The 13,364-nt window shown below is 36.2% G+C and overlaps 1 pseudogene; it reads right to left on the bottom strand.

Annotated features, from left to right (window-relative positions):
* Positions 1-5,612: 5,612 nt before the first annotated feature.
* On the bottom strand, positions 5,613-12,992 carry LOC120206937 (annotated as a pseudogene).
* Positions 12,993-13,364: the final 372 nt, after the last annotated feature.

The raw sequence follows: 13,364 nt of genomic DNA, 5'->3' as shown, positions 1-13,364 counted from the left end.
ATTGGAGTAGCCAAGGAGATTCACTTGAATTTCTTCTTTCCAGAGTAATATCAACCCAATGCAGTTATCAGATCTTTCAACCCCAAAGCAACCAAACATTCCCATCCTAATTCTGATTTTCTTAAGTTCTATTCTTTCGAAGTCTTGTTTCTCTAAGGAAAACAGGGCTTGGGTCCTTTTTGGAGATAATTCTTCTAAGCTCACGAATTTTCGGTTGGTTCCCAAGCCCTGACAGTTCCAGCACAAAGTTATCATGGAGATCGGTGGGGCTGCAGCTAGTTCAAAGTTATCTCCTTTGTCACTTGGAGCTTCGGACGGATCTTCTTCTTCATTCGTGTCTACCTTAGAATTCATGGTAGTTAGAGTATTCACATTTTCGGACCTCCCAGTGGTCTTTTTACTTTGTTTTTTGCTGCCATGTTTGTCCCCTCCTTTGTATTTCCCACTACTAGTTGAGGTTAGATCAAAAAGGGAGTTTTTGTCTAGTTGATCAACCTGGACGTTAGGCCTTGAATCAGCTTCCGGGATTGAGACATGGAGAGAGTCGTCTCTTAGGTCTGTTCCTTTCGTGTCACTCTCATCCTCCTGTTTGGAAGTCTCGTTAGGGTCCTCATTGGGAATGAGCGATCTAGCTTGATGTTTCCTTCTAGTATTACCCTTCAACGAGGATCCTTGTTCACTTTCTTGATACACATAGAAGAAACCACCTCTCTTAGAACTGCCTTCACTAGATTGGGGTTTGGCCATGTAAACTCTTTGTGTTATCATTGTGATTAGATTCAACCTTCTCATAGAGGCTATCCATCGCATGCTGTAGAGAATGAAGACCTGAACTCAAATATTTTTTACCGTACCAATCTGCTGGTGAACTGCGCAGATCCGCTTTTTAATCCAACGGGTAAACAGCTGCAGCGCCTTGGGATACCGTTGAAACATATCAGGCAGTAGGCATTCGATTGATTGACACACTGTTAATCCATCTTTTGCTGCTGCAATCAAACATAATTCCAGAAATATTGTAGCTGAGAGGGGCAGACCTGCTACCTTGGTTCCTGGGACTTGCTAAATTAGTGAAGACCAAATAGTTTTTTTAGTAAATTCGGCCAGCAAACCTTTTTCCATAAATGGCTTATTTTTTGTTCCTTCACCAACTTGATATGACCAGGCATTTGATTTTAATGGCTGAATGGTTTCTTTCCAATTCTATGTTTCCCTTCTTATACCAAAATAGAGCTGTTTGAATAACCTTATATGTGCGCCAGATTTGTTTTTGCTTAAACAAGATTCCCCAATTTTTTCCGAATGGGGTAACCTTCCTTTCCATAGTGGAGTTTCCTTTCTATCCCTTGTATCATCAGTTTGGTTATCCGGCCACCGCTTTCTTGCTTTTTCCATTACCATTGTGCCTATGCAACTTAGGGGTGACATCCCAATTAAACTATGCAGACTAATCTTTACGATCTTTTTCCTTCATTTTTTTCCTTTTACTTTGCCACTTAAACCGTTTCCCTCTCTCTTTTCCTCTTCCTCTGTGGAAACATAGAGGGCAACCCTACAATAACACACAAGCAGAAGACCACGAGTATACCTTACCTCGTTTGGAGTTCTAGCATCAGAGTCCCTTGGCAACATGGAAAAGGGAAACATGATTAACGATCATTGGACTTTGATTGTGGGACGAATTTTTCCTATTAACAACTCTAAACATTATCTTTTTGTGACTTCTAATGGGATTTTTTTCGAATGAGCGTGACCTAAGGGTGTGAATTCCTTCTCAGTGCTTTGTAGCATGTGCATGAGAATCTTGAAGGAATCGTAACCCATGAAAAACAAGAAGGAAAAGACCTAGAAACCGAACCGGAGATGAGAAACCTAGAGAGAAGGGGGATGATTTTCTCTCGCAATAACTTCCTTTGCTACCTCTACTAGTACTTGCTACTAATAGACAAAGTGTCCTCATTGAAATATCTAAAATATTTACAGATAATATTATTTGTATTTAAACATTTTCTGTTTTAAAAACAACCTATAAATATGATTCATGAATTCTCATATAAAACTTTTAGAAAACAATTATAAATTATTTTAAATTTTCTTTAAAAAGATAGAACGAATGCGGATGTGTCGAAGACACGAATTTGCATGACCATGACATTGGCCCAAATCGAGCCGAGCCAACCAGACAGATGGCGGCAACGCACGAGTGTTATGGAGTTGTCTAACCACATTCAGCAAAGGAAGGTAAGAGAGTCTCATTAAATACCCTTCCCAAGGGGTTTCCTGTCCCAATGTGGGATAGCATGCTCTCTTGAGCATTACCAGCATTCCCTAAAAAATTCGAAATAATTCTTTAGAAAATAGAGAAAATTTTTTGAATTAAAATAAGAGAATAACAATAGCGAGATTAATTGCTTAAGTACTAGTAAACGTATCTAGAACTAGTACATAATGATAATGAGTAATTATTGTCTAAGATAAGTGAACAAATCTTGAGCTTTTAAAGATTATGGTGAACTCATAACACACAACTAATCCTTTCATCCACCGAAGTCTGCTATGTGTCTACAAAGTATATGTAGCTCTTTTTCCTCAAGATTCTAATAAGTCTACTAGAAAAACAACTTAACATTTTTCATAAGAGGTGGCTCCTTCTCACTTACGTAGGTTATTTCGTCTGGTTTATCTTAATATAAACCACTCGAATCAAAGCTATGAAATAATTAAGAGTTTTTACAGTAACTCAACCTCACAATAAATAAGGTGAATTTCTTTAAGTTCATCTTAAATGAACCACCCAAACTCTAGGATAAGAAATCGTTAAAAATAAATACTCAACCTCTTTATTCAGTGAATTCAATAAGTCCTTCTCGATAGGATTACCTGAACTCTTTGGATTGAATTCATTAAAAGTTTAAGAAAACTCATCCTCTTTAGCAACAAGTTCATCTAGTTCTTCATAATAGGACTACTACCCATTCAACACTGGATAATGAACTTATTAAGAGTAAATATTCAATCAAAATTGGTAAATTCATCAAGCCTTTCTCACTAAGACCACCCAAAGTCTAAGCTATAATTTATTAAGAGCAATTAAGGTTATCTTGTGCATTTACATTATTCTTCACAGGGATAGGAAAATTGAAATGTACATTATGAGTCTTTTCATGGCTTTGTTTGACCACATTGAACTTAGATAACTAAGTTTGAAATCCACCATGAATTCCTTAATCAATGAGCTTTAGACTCACCCCCTATCAATGAATCAAGAACAAATTTTCGAGTTAACACTTTGATAAGCATATCAGTAAGGTTCCTTTCTTACTTCATAAACTCTAATGAGAGTTCTTTGTTCCTTATTAGGTGTCTCATTAATCCATGCCTTATGTGAATATGTCTCTTCTTATCATTGTAAGCTTGGTTTTGAGCCACACATAAATTCTTGTGAATCACATAATATTTTCTCCACAACGTAATTTCTACTAATAAATTTCTGAGCCACTCAGCATCTTGTCCAGCTAAGTCAAGAACGATAAACTTTGACTCCATGGTAGAATGAGTGATGTAAGTCTGCTTAGCAGGCTTCCACGAAATCGCTACGCCACATAAGGTAAAGACATACCCACTCGTAGAGCTTACATCATCATTATCGGTAACCCAATTGGTGTCACAATATCGCTCTAAAATCGTAGAATAACGAACAAACTCGAGTTTTCAATCCATAGTACCCTTAAGATACTTTAGTAAACGTCTGAGTGCAATCTAGTGTTCACTACTAGGATTATGAGTATATCTACTTAACCTACTCACATCATAGGTAATATGAAGTCGATTATAGTTCATTTAGAACATAAGACTTCCGATAATTTTAGCATATTCTAGTTGGGAAACACTACTTCCTTTATTTTTTTAACGAGTCGTATCCTAGAGTTTTAAGTAGTTTTAATCGAGATGACATCAAAACTGTCAAATTTCATTAACACCTTCTCAATATAGTGTGTTTTGATTTAAAGATAATATCTTTTCAATTTTGGTAACATTAACTCCTAAGATCAAATCAACCTCTCCCAAATATGTCATCTCAAACTCAATGGACAATAATTTTTTTTGTTTTGTTAATGGATTCAATGTTGGTATTGAATATCAACATGTCATCAACATACAAACTTATGATGACATGATTTGTTCCAAACATTTTCAAATACACGAATGCATCTGCGACTATAAAACCAAAACTCAGAACGGTTTTGTCAAAACCTAGTGGTTGCTCTATATAGATCTCATCGTCTAGATCTCATTTCGAATTTTCACATAACAATTCTAAAGAAATTATTCTGATTTTTTTCAAAAAAAAAAAATAGAATATGCACGAACGGGTAAAGAACACATATTTCCATGACCAAAATCAAGCCAAACAATAACAACGGCATCACACTTTTGTAAAGGAGTTATATAGCCTCATCCAACAAATGAGGATAGGGGAGTCTCTTTAAATACCATCCCCAAAGAGTTTTCCCTCCTAATGTGGGATAGCATGCTCTCTTGAGCATTACCAACATATTATTCACCCCCTCGAAGTTATGTTGTTTATGCGCATACCTAGTAGAGTTCATTCTATTACAGAGGTCAATAAAAACAAGAATAATGAAGTTAAATAACGAATGTTGATCAGATTTGCCGATCAAACTGAAATTTTTTTCGGGTAATCAGTCGATTAATTTTAGGTTTGATCGGTTAACGATTAATGATTTTTTCAAACTTCAATTATAGGTTAATTCGGTCGGTTAATCGAATTAACTGATTTTTTTTAATATTTAATATATTATTTATATATTACATAGCCTTAAAAGTGTTTAAATAATATATTTTAAATATTAAATATTAAATATTTTACATATGTTTTATTTATATATATACAGAAACAGAATATGTTGAGTCTTAAGTCAATGGTACACATATAAATAATATATATTAAATATTATTTAATAATATATAAATAATATTTATAAATTTACTCCCAAAACGAGCTAACTTTCAACGAAGCTACCCTACTTACAGAAACACAATATATATAACTTTCAACGACGTTATATATGTCTACCATTGAGTTAAGACAACATATTGTGTTTCTGTATGTAGGTAACTTCGTTGAACGTTAGCTTATTTAGGGAGTAAATTGGAATCAGAAAATAACATTCAATTTATATATTTTCCTTCCTTAATACTGGTAACATACATATTTAATATTGTCTAGTTAAGAAATTATAAATAGAACGTATGTATATGTTTTGGAATCCTTTATTTGGGATAGAAGCTATATCTATATGCTGTAATTTGGCACCTTCCACATGGTCTTTTACAAAACTATTTCAATAACTCAACTAACACTTGTTAAAATTTTCAAAGACAAGAAACACTATGCATGAAGTAGATAAAAGATCAACGTCGAAATGAATTCTCATGCAAGAACTTTTCCTTCCATCAAAGCATAAAAAAATACTTGAAATTTAAAGTTTTCAATGTCTAACACTATTAAATCAGTACAGAATAACCTAAACTACTTTCCATAAGCAAAGGGCAAAACAGTGTAGCCCACCATCTTCCAACTGCATTCAAAATTATAGGGGGAAACACAATCTTATTACAGTTCTGCTCCAGTGGCTAATAGATCCAAAGGAATCACGGTTTCGGGGAAATCTGTTCTTGGTCCTGATAGGGAGTAATATGCGACGAGTACATGAGTCGGATCCTCAACCACACCAGGCACTCCGACCTGATCAGTCATAACTATTCGTCTAGCAGGAACTAGCTCAATATTCCAAAAGGGACGAGCCATTGCTAACAGATCGCGACTGGAATCCGATGCCCTATAGCCTTACACCCACAAGTACCTCAAAGAAGTTAATTGCATCACAAAAGCTGCTAGTGCACGCTCAATGAAACAACAACCCCTCACTTCTAGTTTCTGCAAGCTAGGGCATCCCCTTGAGAACTCCAAAAGCCTGGTATCGGATCCCCCAACAGATCCCAGAAGCATCCATCTTACCTTTGGACTATATTGACCAATATAACCCAGTCCCACATCAGTTAAACCACCAGGTCGGAGATACAGAGCAAATCTTCTAAGCTTTTCACAGCCCCTCAATAGATCTCGTACTCCATTCTCAAGAGGCAAATCTGTTATCCTTTCTTCTTTTTCAAGCAAAACCAGACAGAAATCACACAGATTTTTTGAGTATGTCCCAATGTACCGTAATGAAGCATTGGTGATGTCAGATACATAAACAGCCAAGTATTCCAATTCAAGGCATCCCTTAGCTAAAACCATTAATCCTCTTTGCGAAACAACACTTTCTTCATCCTCCATTCCCTCATCAGCACTCGATTCTATGCCTCTTTAGTCTCTTACATCTTCGAGCGAGAACTTCTAATCCTCTATCTCCTATAACATTCCTAGTCTGTCCATCCAAAAAATTCATTTAATAAGAACTGATTAAAGATTCAAATAAAGCATAACAAAATCTCCATAATTCCTTGACATTTCACACAATCCAACAATTTCCAAGACCACTTTTGACCATTTCGTACATTCAACTACTGAAATCTCAATGCCATAAACCTTGACACACACACTAAGGTTGCTAATATTCAAGAACATACTATTATCCTAAAGCATGAAAAAAAAAGCTCAGAAAGTAAGGTCCAAAGTGTCTGTAATGATGAACCACATTTTGGAAAACATCTCAATAAAGAAAAATAACATAAATAATAAAAGCTACACTTTAAAAGGAAACTAAAATTTCCAGTTGAAACCCCAAAAAGTTCAGCCAGAATCCCAGAACAAAAAATAATAAAATTAGAGATGCAATTCCAAGAAAACAGTGCAGAAAAATAGTTAAGACACGGTTTTGTGACTTTACCTCGAGAACCTCTAAGTTGGGGCATTGACCGTCTTTCTCAATAATTGAACTCTCTTTACTGCAAGCTCATGAAGCCATTGACCGTCTTTCTTACTAATTGAACTCTCTTCTAAGAACAGGGTTCTTAATTGCCTGAGAAAACATATAAAGATTTGAGTCATACACAAGGATTTAAAAGGCGTATAAATTGACAAGTGCATCTACCATTGCCCCCAAAACAAAAATCAGTGATCTTAGATGTAGATTGTTGAGAAGAACATGCATAATCCCATTAAGCAAGAAATAATTACATTTACATGTAGAAATATGTCACGATTGCAAGAGAAGACCAGGACGAGAAGATTAGAATTGAAGCGAAAGAATTGGGGGAAATGGACGAAGAATTAGAGATTGAGAGAAAAGGGATAAGGGAACTAGGGATTTTAATTCCTAATGAGCAGGCTGAAGGAAATTACCTGGAGCTGGAGCAGAAGAAGAGTTGGGCAGAGGAGATGGGCTCAGATGTGGATCCAGTCAACAGCCCAAAGGAGGAAAAATATCCAACTGCAAGGAGTTTGTTAGAGAGTTAGTTATACAGTTGTCCCTTTCTTATTTGTTATAGTACATTGTAATCAAATAAAACTGTGTACTAGGGAATGGGAAATTCACCTGATGAATGAAATCTCTTTTCTGTAATCTTTCTGCTTTTCTTCTTCTAAAACCTTCCTTCGATTTTTTCCTTCTCTATTCTCCTCAATTCATAACAAATTGGCATGAGTTCGAAGCAGACCTATGTCATCGATTTAGTGATATGCAGTATGCAGATGTCATAGAAGAATTTAGTAAGTTAATTCAAAAAGGAACGGTGGAAGAATACCAAGTGAGGTTTGAAGAGGTGAAACCTTTCATTCTAATGCAGAATCCAACCTTGGGGGAGGAATTTTTTGTCCATTTTCATAAGTGGACTGAAGGAGGAGTTGAAACATAGGGTCAAAGCTCTCAACCCTAAAGAGATAATTGAAGCTTGTAGATAGGTAAAATTATATGAGATTTCAATGGAGTTTGAAAGCAAAAGACAGAAACATAACTCAAGATTCCCACTCTATTCCACCCAAACCAATTTTAACAAACCTGCTGCTATTCCAACAAACAAGAAAGTTCTACCAAATCCTCCCAACAAGAACAATTTGCTGGAGTATCGCAGTTTGAATAATTTGTGTTACAAATGTGGTGAACGATTTCAACCAGGTCACCAATGCAAGTTAAGACAATTGAATGCTATGGAGGACTTGGATAACCAAGAAGAAGAAGCCATACCGGAAGAAGTTTTGGGAGATTCAAAGGATACAAACGAGAATCTGGAAATTTCAGTCAATGCTCTCACAGGTAGCATCGGGTATTCTACAATTCGAATTCAAGGCTTGGTCAAGGGCAAACCTCTCAATATTCTTATTGACAGTGGTAACACACACAACTTTATCACTCCTAAATGGGCTAAAGCTGGTATTGAGTTAGTTTCAACTCAACCACTAGCTATTACAGTTGCTAATGGTGAGAAATTATTTAGTTCAACTAAAAGCAATCAGTTATGTTGGATTATGCAAGGCCATCAATTTTTTCATGATTTTCGGGTACCCAATCTAGGAGGCAGAGATATGGTTCTTGGAGTCGATTGGATGTGCAAATATAACCCAATCCTTATGGATTTTAATGCCATGACTATTGCTTTCGAGAAGGAGGGACAACAATTATCTATTCAAGGGCATCAAACACCATTCATTATGAAAACAGTTTCTAATGACAAAACTGCTAAGGATCTAGATTTATTAGGGGAAATTTATTTGCTAACTATGGAAACTGATGAAAAGCAGGTACCTAATGAGCTACAACCACAGTTAGCAGAATTTGCATGAGTTTTTGAGGAACCTAAAGGATTACCTCCTAAAACAGTACATGATCATTCCATTACACTTAAACCGGGTGCAGCTTCGGTCAATTTGCGACCTTATAGATCAGCATATTTTTCTAAATTAGACTTAAGGTCTGGCTATTGGCAGATTCGAATTCAGCCTACAAATATCTACAAAACTGTCTTTCGCGCACTCATCATGGACATTTTGAATTTAAGGTAATGCCCTTTGGTCTTACCAATGCTCCTGCTATGTTTCAATCTCTTATGAATGATCTATTCACTCCCTATTTGAGAAAGTTTGTTCTAGTATTTTTTGATGATATATTATATTAGTGTACAACACTACATTGTCTGCTCATACACTACACTTGAGAAAAGTTTTGGAAATATTGACACAACATCAACTTTATGCTAAGAGGAGTAAATGCTACTTTGGCCAGTAACAAGTGGAATATTTAGGCCATATTATTACTGCTCAAGGGGTTTCCACTGATCCATCAAAAATTGTTGCCATGAAAAATTGGCTAATTCCTCAAAATTTAAAATCTCTTAGGGGATTCTTGGGGTTAACAGGCTATTATAGAAGGTTCATCAAAGACTATGGTGCAATTAGTCGCCCACTTACAATGATGTTAAAAAAAGAAGGTTTTAAATGGACTCTTACAGCATTGACAACCTTTAATCAATTGAAGGAAGTAATGTGTAAGGCTTCTGTTTTGGCTCTTCCTGATTTTACTAAAGAGTTTTGTTTAGAAACTGATGCAAGCTCAGAAGGTATAGGGGTTGTTTTGTCCCAAGGAGATCGTTCTTTGGCCTACCTTAGCAAAGCTTTAATCCCTAAAAACATGGACCTTTCTATCAATGAGAAGGAATATATGGCTATTCTTTTGGTAGTTTCGAAATGGCGACATTATCTTGAGTGTGGTCCATTTATTATTAAAACTGACCACGAGCCTTTGAAGTATTTGTTAGAACAGAAACTCACAACAACAATTCAGAAGAAAGGATTGACCAAATTGTTGGGTTTGGACTACAAAATTCAATACAGAAAAGGTCGTACTAATGTTGTGGCTGATGCTTTGTCAAGACAATTTCTGCAGATGGGTGAGTGTAAACAAATGAGTGCAATGATTATCATCCCAACTTGGGTTAAGGACATTGAACAAGGTTATGAAAATGATGCTGATGCAAAAGAATGTATTCGAGCACTAACTATTAACACTGCTAGTGTTCCAAATTGGAAGTATTCAAAAGGTGTTTTGCGTTACAAAAACAGAGTTTATGTGGGAGAATCCGGTGCTTTACGGTTGAAGATCCTACAAATTTTACATGACACTCCTCATGGAGGGCATTCGGGTATTCAAGCTACATACCAGCGGGTGAAGGCTTATTTTTATTGGCCTAAACTTAAAAGCATGGTTTCTAATTATGTATAACAATGTGAAGTCTGCCAACGCACTAAGGTAGAGCATGTGGCTAAACCTGGGCTGCTACAACCAATTCCTCAACAAGCATGAGAGGTGATAACTATGGATTTTATTGGAGGTTTACCTAATTCTTTACATAAGAATTGCATTTTGGTGGTAGTGGATAAACTGACTAAATATGCTCATTTTTAGCACTTTCTCATTCCTATACTGTGATGGAAGTAGCTAAATTATATTTAGATCAGATATATAAGCTTAATGGTCAACCTATGATGGCCATTTCAGATCGTGACAAGACCTTCACTAGTCTTTTCTGGAAAGAACTAATGAAGCAGTTGGGAACCAGCACACTCTTTAGTACAGCTTACCATCCTGAGACGGATGGTCAAGCTGAGAGAGTGAATAAGTTCCTTGAGCAGTACTTAAGAGGTTTGTGTTTTCTAAAACTTACACAATGGGCAAGATGGTTGCCTCATGCCGAATGGTGGTACAATACAAACTATCACTCAACACTTAAAATTACCCCTTTTGAGGCACTCTATGGTTATAAACCTCCTACAATGCTATGGTGTTCTGAATCTAATGTAAACAGTGTTCAGACATTACTACAAGACAGAGAGCAGATCAGGCAAATTGTTCGAGATCAGTTACAGTAAGCACAAAATCGTATGAAACAATAAGCTGATAAAAATCGCAGTGAAAGGACAGTTAATGTGGAAGAAGAGGTGCACCTGAAATTGCAACCATATCGGCAGACTTCCCTAGCAATCAGAAAAAACTTGAAGTTAGAAGCCCGTTTTTATGGTCCTTACAAGATTTTGCAAAAGATTGGTGAGGTTGCTTATAAATTAGACTTACCAGAGACTGCTCGAATCCACCCTGTTTTCCATGTCAGTCTCTTGTAGCGAAAACTGGGGGAAAAGACAGTAGCTTCATTAGAACCTCCTCAAGTAGTAAATGATGGCCAATTGAAAGTCTTTCCTGAAAAGATTTTAAGCAAACGAATTGTAAAACGAGATAACCGTGATGTTACTCAATTATTGGTTCGATGGACGAAATTGAGTTCTGAAAACGATACCTGAAAAGATTATACAGTCTTGCGCGCCCAGTTTCTTGAATTCGATCCTTGGGGACAAGGATCTGCTGATGGAGGGGTTTTGTCACGATTGCAAGAGAAGACTAGGACAAGGAGATTAGAATTGAAGCGAGAGAATTAGGGGAAATGGACGAAGAATTAGGGATTGAGAGAAAAGGGATAAGGAAATTAGGGATTTTAATTCCTAATGAGCAGGCTGAAGGAAATTACCTGGAGCTGGAGCAGAAGAAGAGTTGGGCAGAGGAGATGGGCTCAGACGTGGATCCAATCAACAGCCCAAAGGAGGAAAATATCCAGCTACAAGGAATTTGTTAGAGAGTTAGTTATACAGTTGTCCCTTTCTTATTTGCTATAGTACATTGTAATCAAATAAAATTGTGTACTAGGGAATGAGAAATTCACATGATGAATGAGTGAAATCTCTTTTCTATAATCTTTCTGCTTTTCTTTTTCTAAAACCTTCCTTCCTTTGATTTTTCCTTCTCTATTCTCCAAAATTCATAACAAAATAGTACTAAAAAACTACAGCAATGTGATCCTTAGTCAATATAGTATTCTATTTCCAACAAGCAGCAAAATGTTGTCGGATATATTCACAGAGGAGAAAATCATTCAAGTAAATTTACTAAACAAATGAAAGTGTACCACATGACCAAATTATCCATAGTTGTTTCTTCTCTGACTTTGACCATTTGCCTTTAACTTCAAATGATTGAATTTGAACGGTTACAAATAGAAGCTATTGAGCTTGCACATATGTTTCATAAAACGAAAACACTAAGACAAATATACCTTACAAAGTTACAATTCAACTCAACCAAACTCAAGTCAGCTAAGCTAAGCTTTAACACCCAATTGGTAGGAAGTTACTAAATCAATCCCTTAACTCAATCCTGATTCCACTGAGTTCAATCCATATCTGATAATTTCTTTCTAAATATGTCGAATTAAAAAACGAATTTAATCGAACTTACCAAACAAAATTAACATTTTCAGGGTTAACAATTTCACAAAAACACAATTCCACTAACTTTAAAGGGGAAAAAAACTTACCGGCAAATGAGGCCAACGTGCAAAAGACCATCAGTAGAAAAACCGGAGCATTTATCAAGCTTCAAAACCTGTAAAACCCTCCCTCTAGAGCTAGCCAAAACCTCCAGATCCGAATCTTTAACAATCATCCTTCTGAAATGCACGGATTTCAGGCCATTGAAATTCTCCGCGATTTCATTCACCCACGGCGTAACGTAACCACCCCAATCTTCAGGTATCAAATTAAACATCGCCGCCCCAGGATTACCTTTCAATTTCAACGATTCCTAGTGAGGAAACCGACGCCTCAACCTATCGGGACTAGTCGTGTAACAAAGCGCGATGGTTAAGTGCTTACGAATCAACGCGTCGAGCTCGTACCACCGCCGACAAACCAGAGAAACGGCGTCGCGGTCTTTCGGCTCGTCGATGTACGGCATCACGCAGCCTAATACGATGTCGGACATATCAGGCAGTGACGTCATCTCTTTGTTCACCTTGTTATCATTATGATCCATCCAACAAAGCAAATCAGTTCAGATCTTTTCGGAAAAAGATAAAGACGTTTTTTTAAATTGAAACGGACAAAAACCCAATGGATCGATCCGAGTAAGAAGGTAAAACGTGCTTTTTTGAGAGCTTTGCTTTAACGTTTTACGGAAGTAGTGAAATAGAAATAACGGTAAGGTCCGAAACGAGACGAAATTCAAGGAATCGGATCAAACTTCATTTTTATAGTTTTCAAGTCGATTGAATCTCAATAATACTCGAATTTGACTCGACTAGTTTATCATCTTATTAATATTATCAATTCATTACATTTTAGTCACTTATATTATTGATTTATTATATTTTGGTCATTTATATTATCGATTCATTATATTTTGGTCATTAGGCTGTTAATTCCTGTTAGTTTATTTACGTGACATGTTAGTAAAAATGGTTAAATTTTAATTTGACCTTTGAATTTTAGATAAAATATTAATTTAATTCTAAACTTT

This window comes from Hibiscus syriacus, unplaced genomic scaffold (genome assembly GCF_006381635.1).
Source record: "Hibiscus syriacus cultivar Baekdansim isolate YM2019G1 unplaced genomic scaffold, ASM638163v2 tig00014175_pilon, whole genome shotgun sequence".
In the NCBI taxonomy this organism is placed as follows: domain Eukaryota; kingdom Viridiplantae; phylum Streptophyta; class Magnoliopsida; order Malvales; family Malvaceae; genus Hibiscus; species Hibiscus syriacus.
The sequence above is the reverse complement of the archived record's forward strand: the minus strand, read 5'-3'. Positions and strand labels throughout refer to the sequence as shown.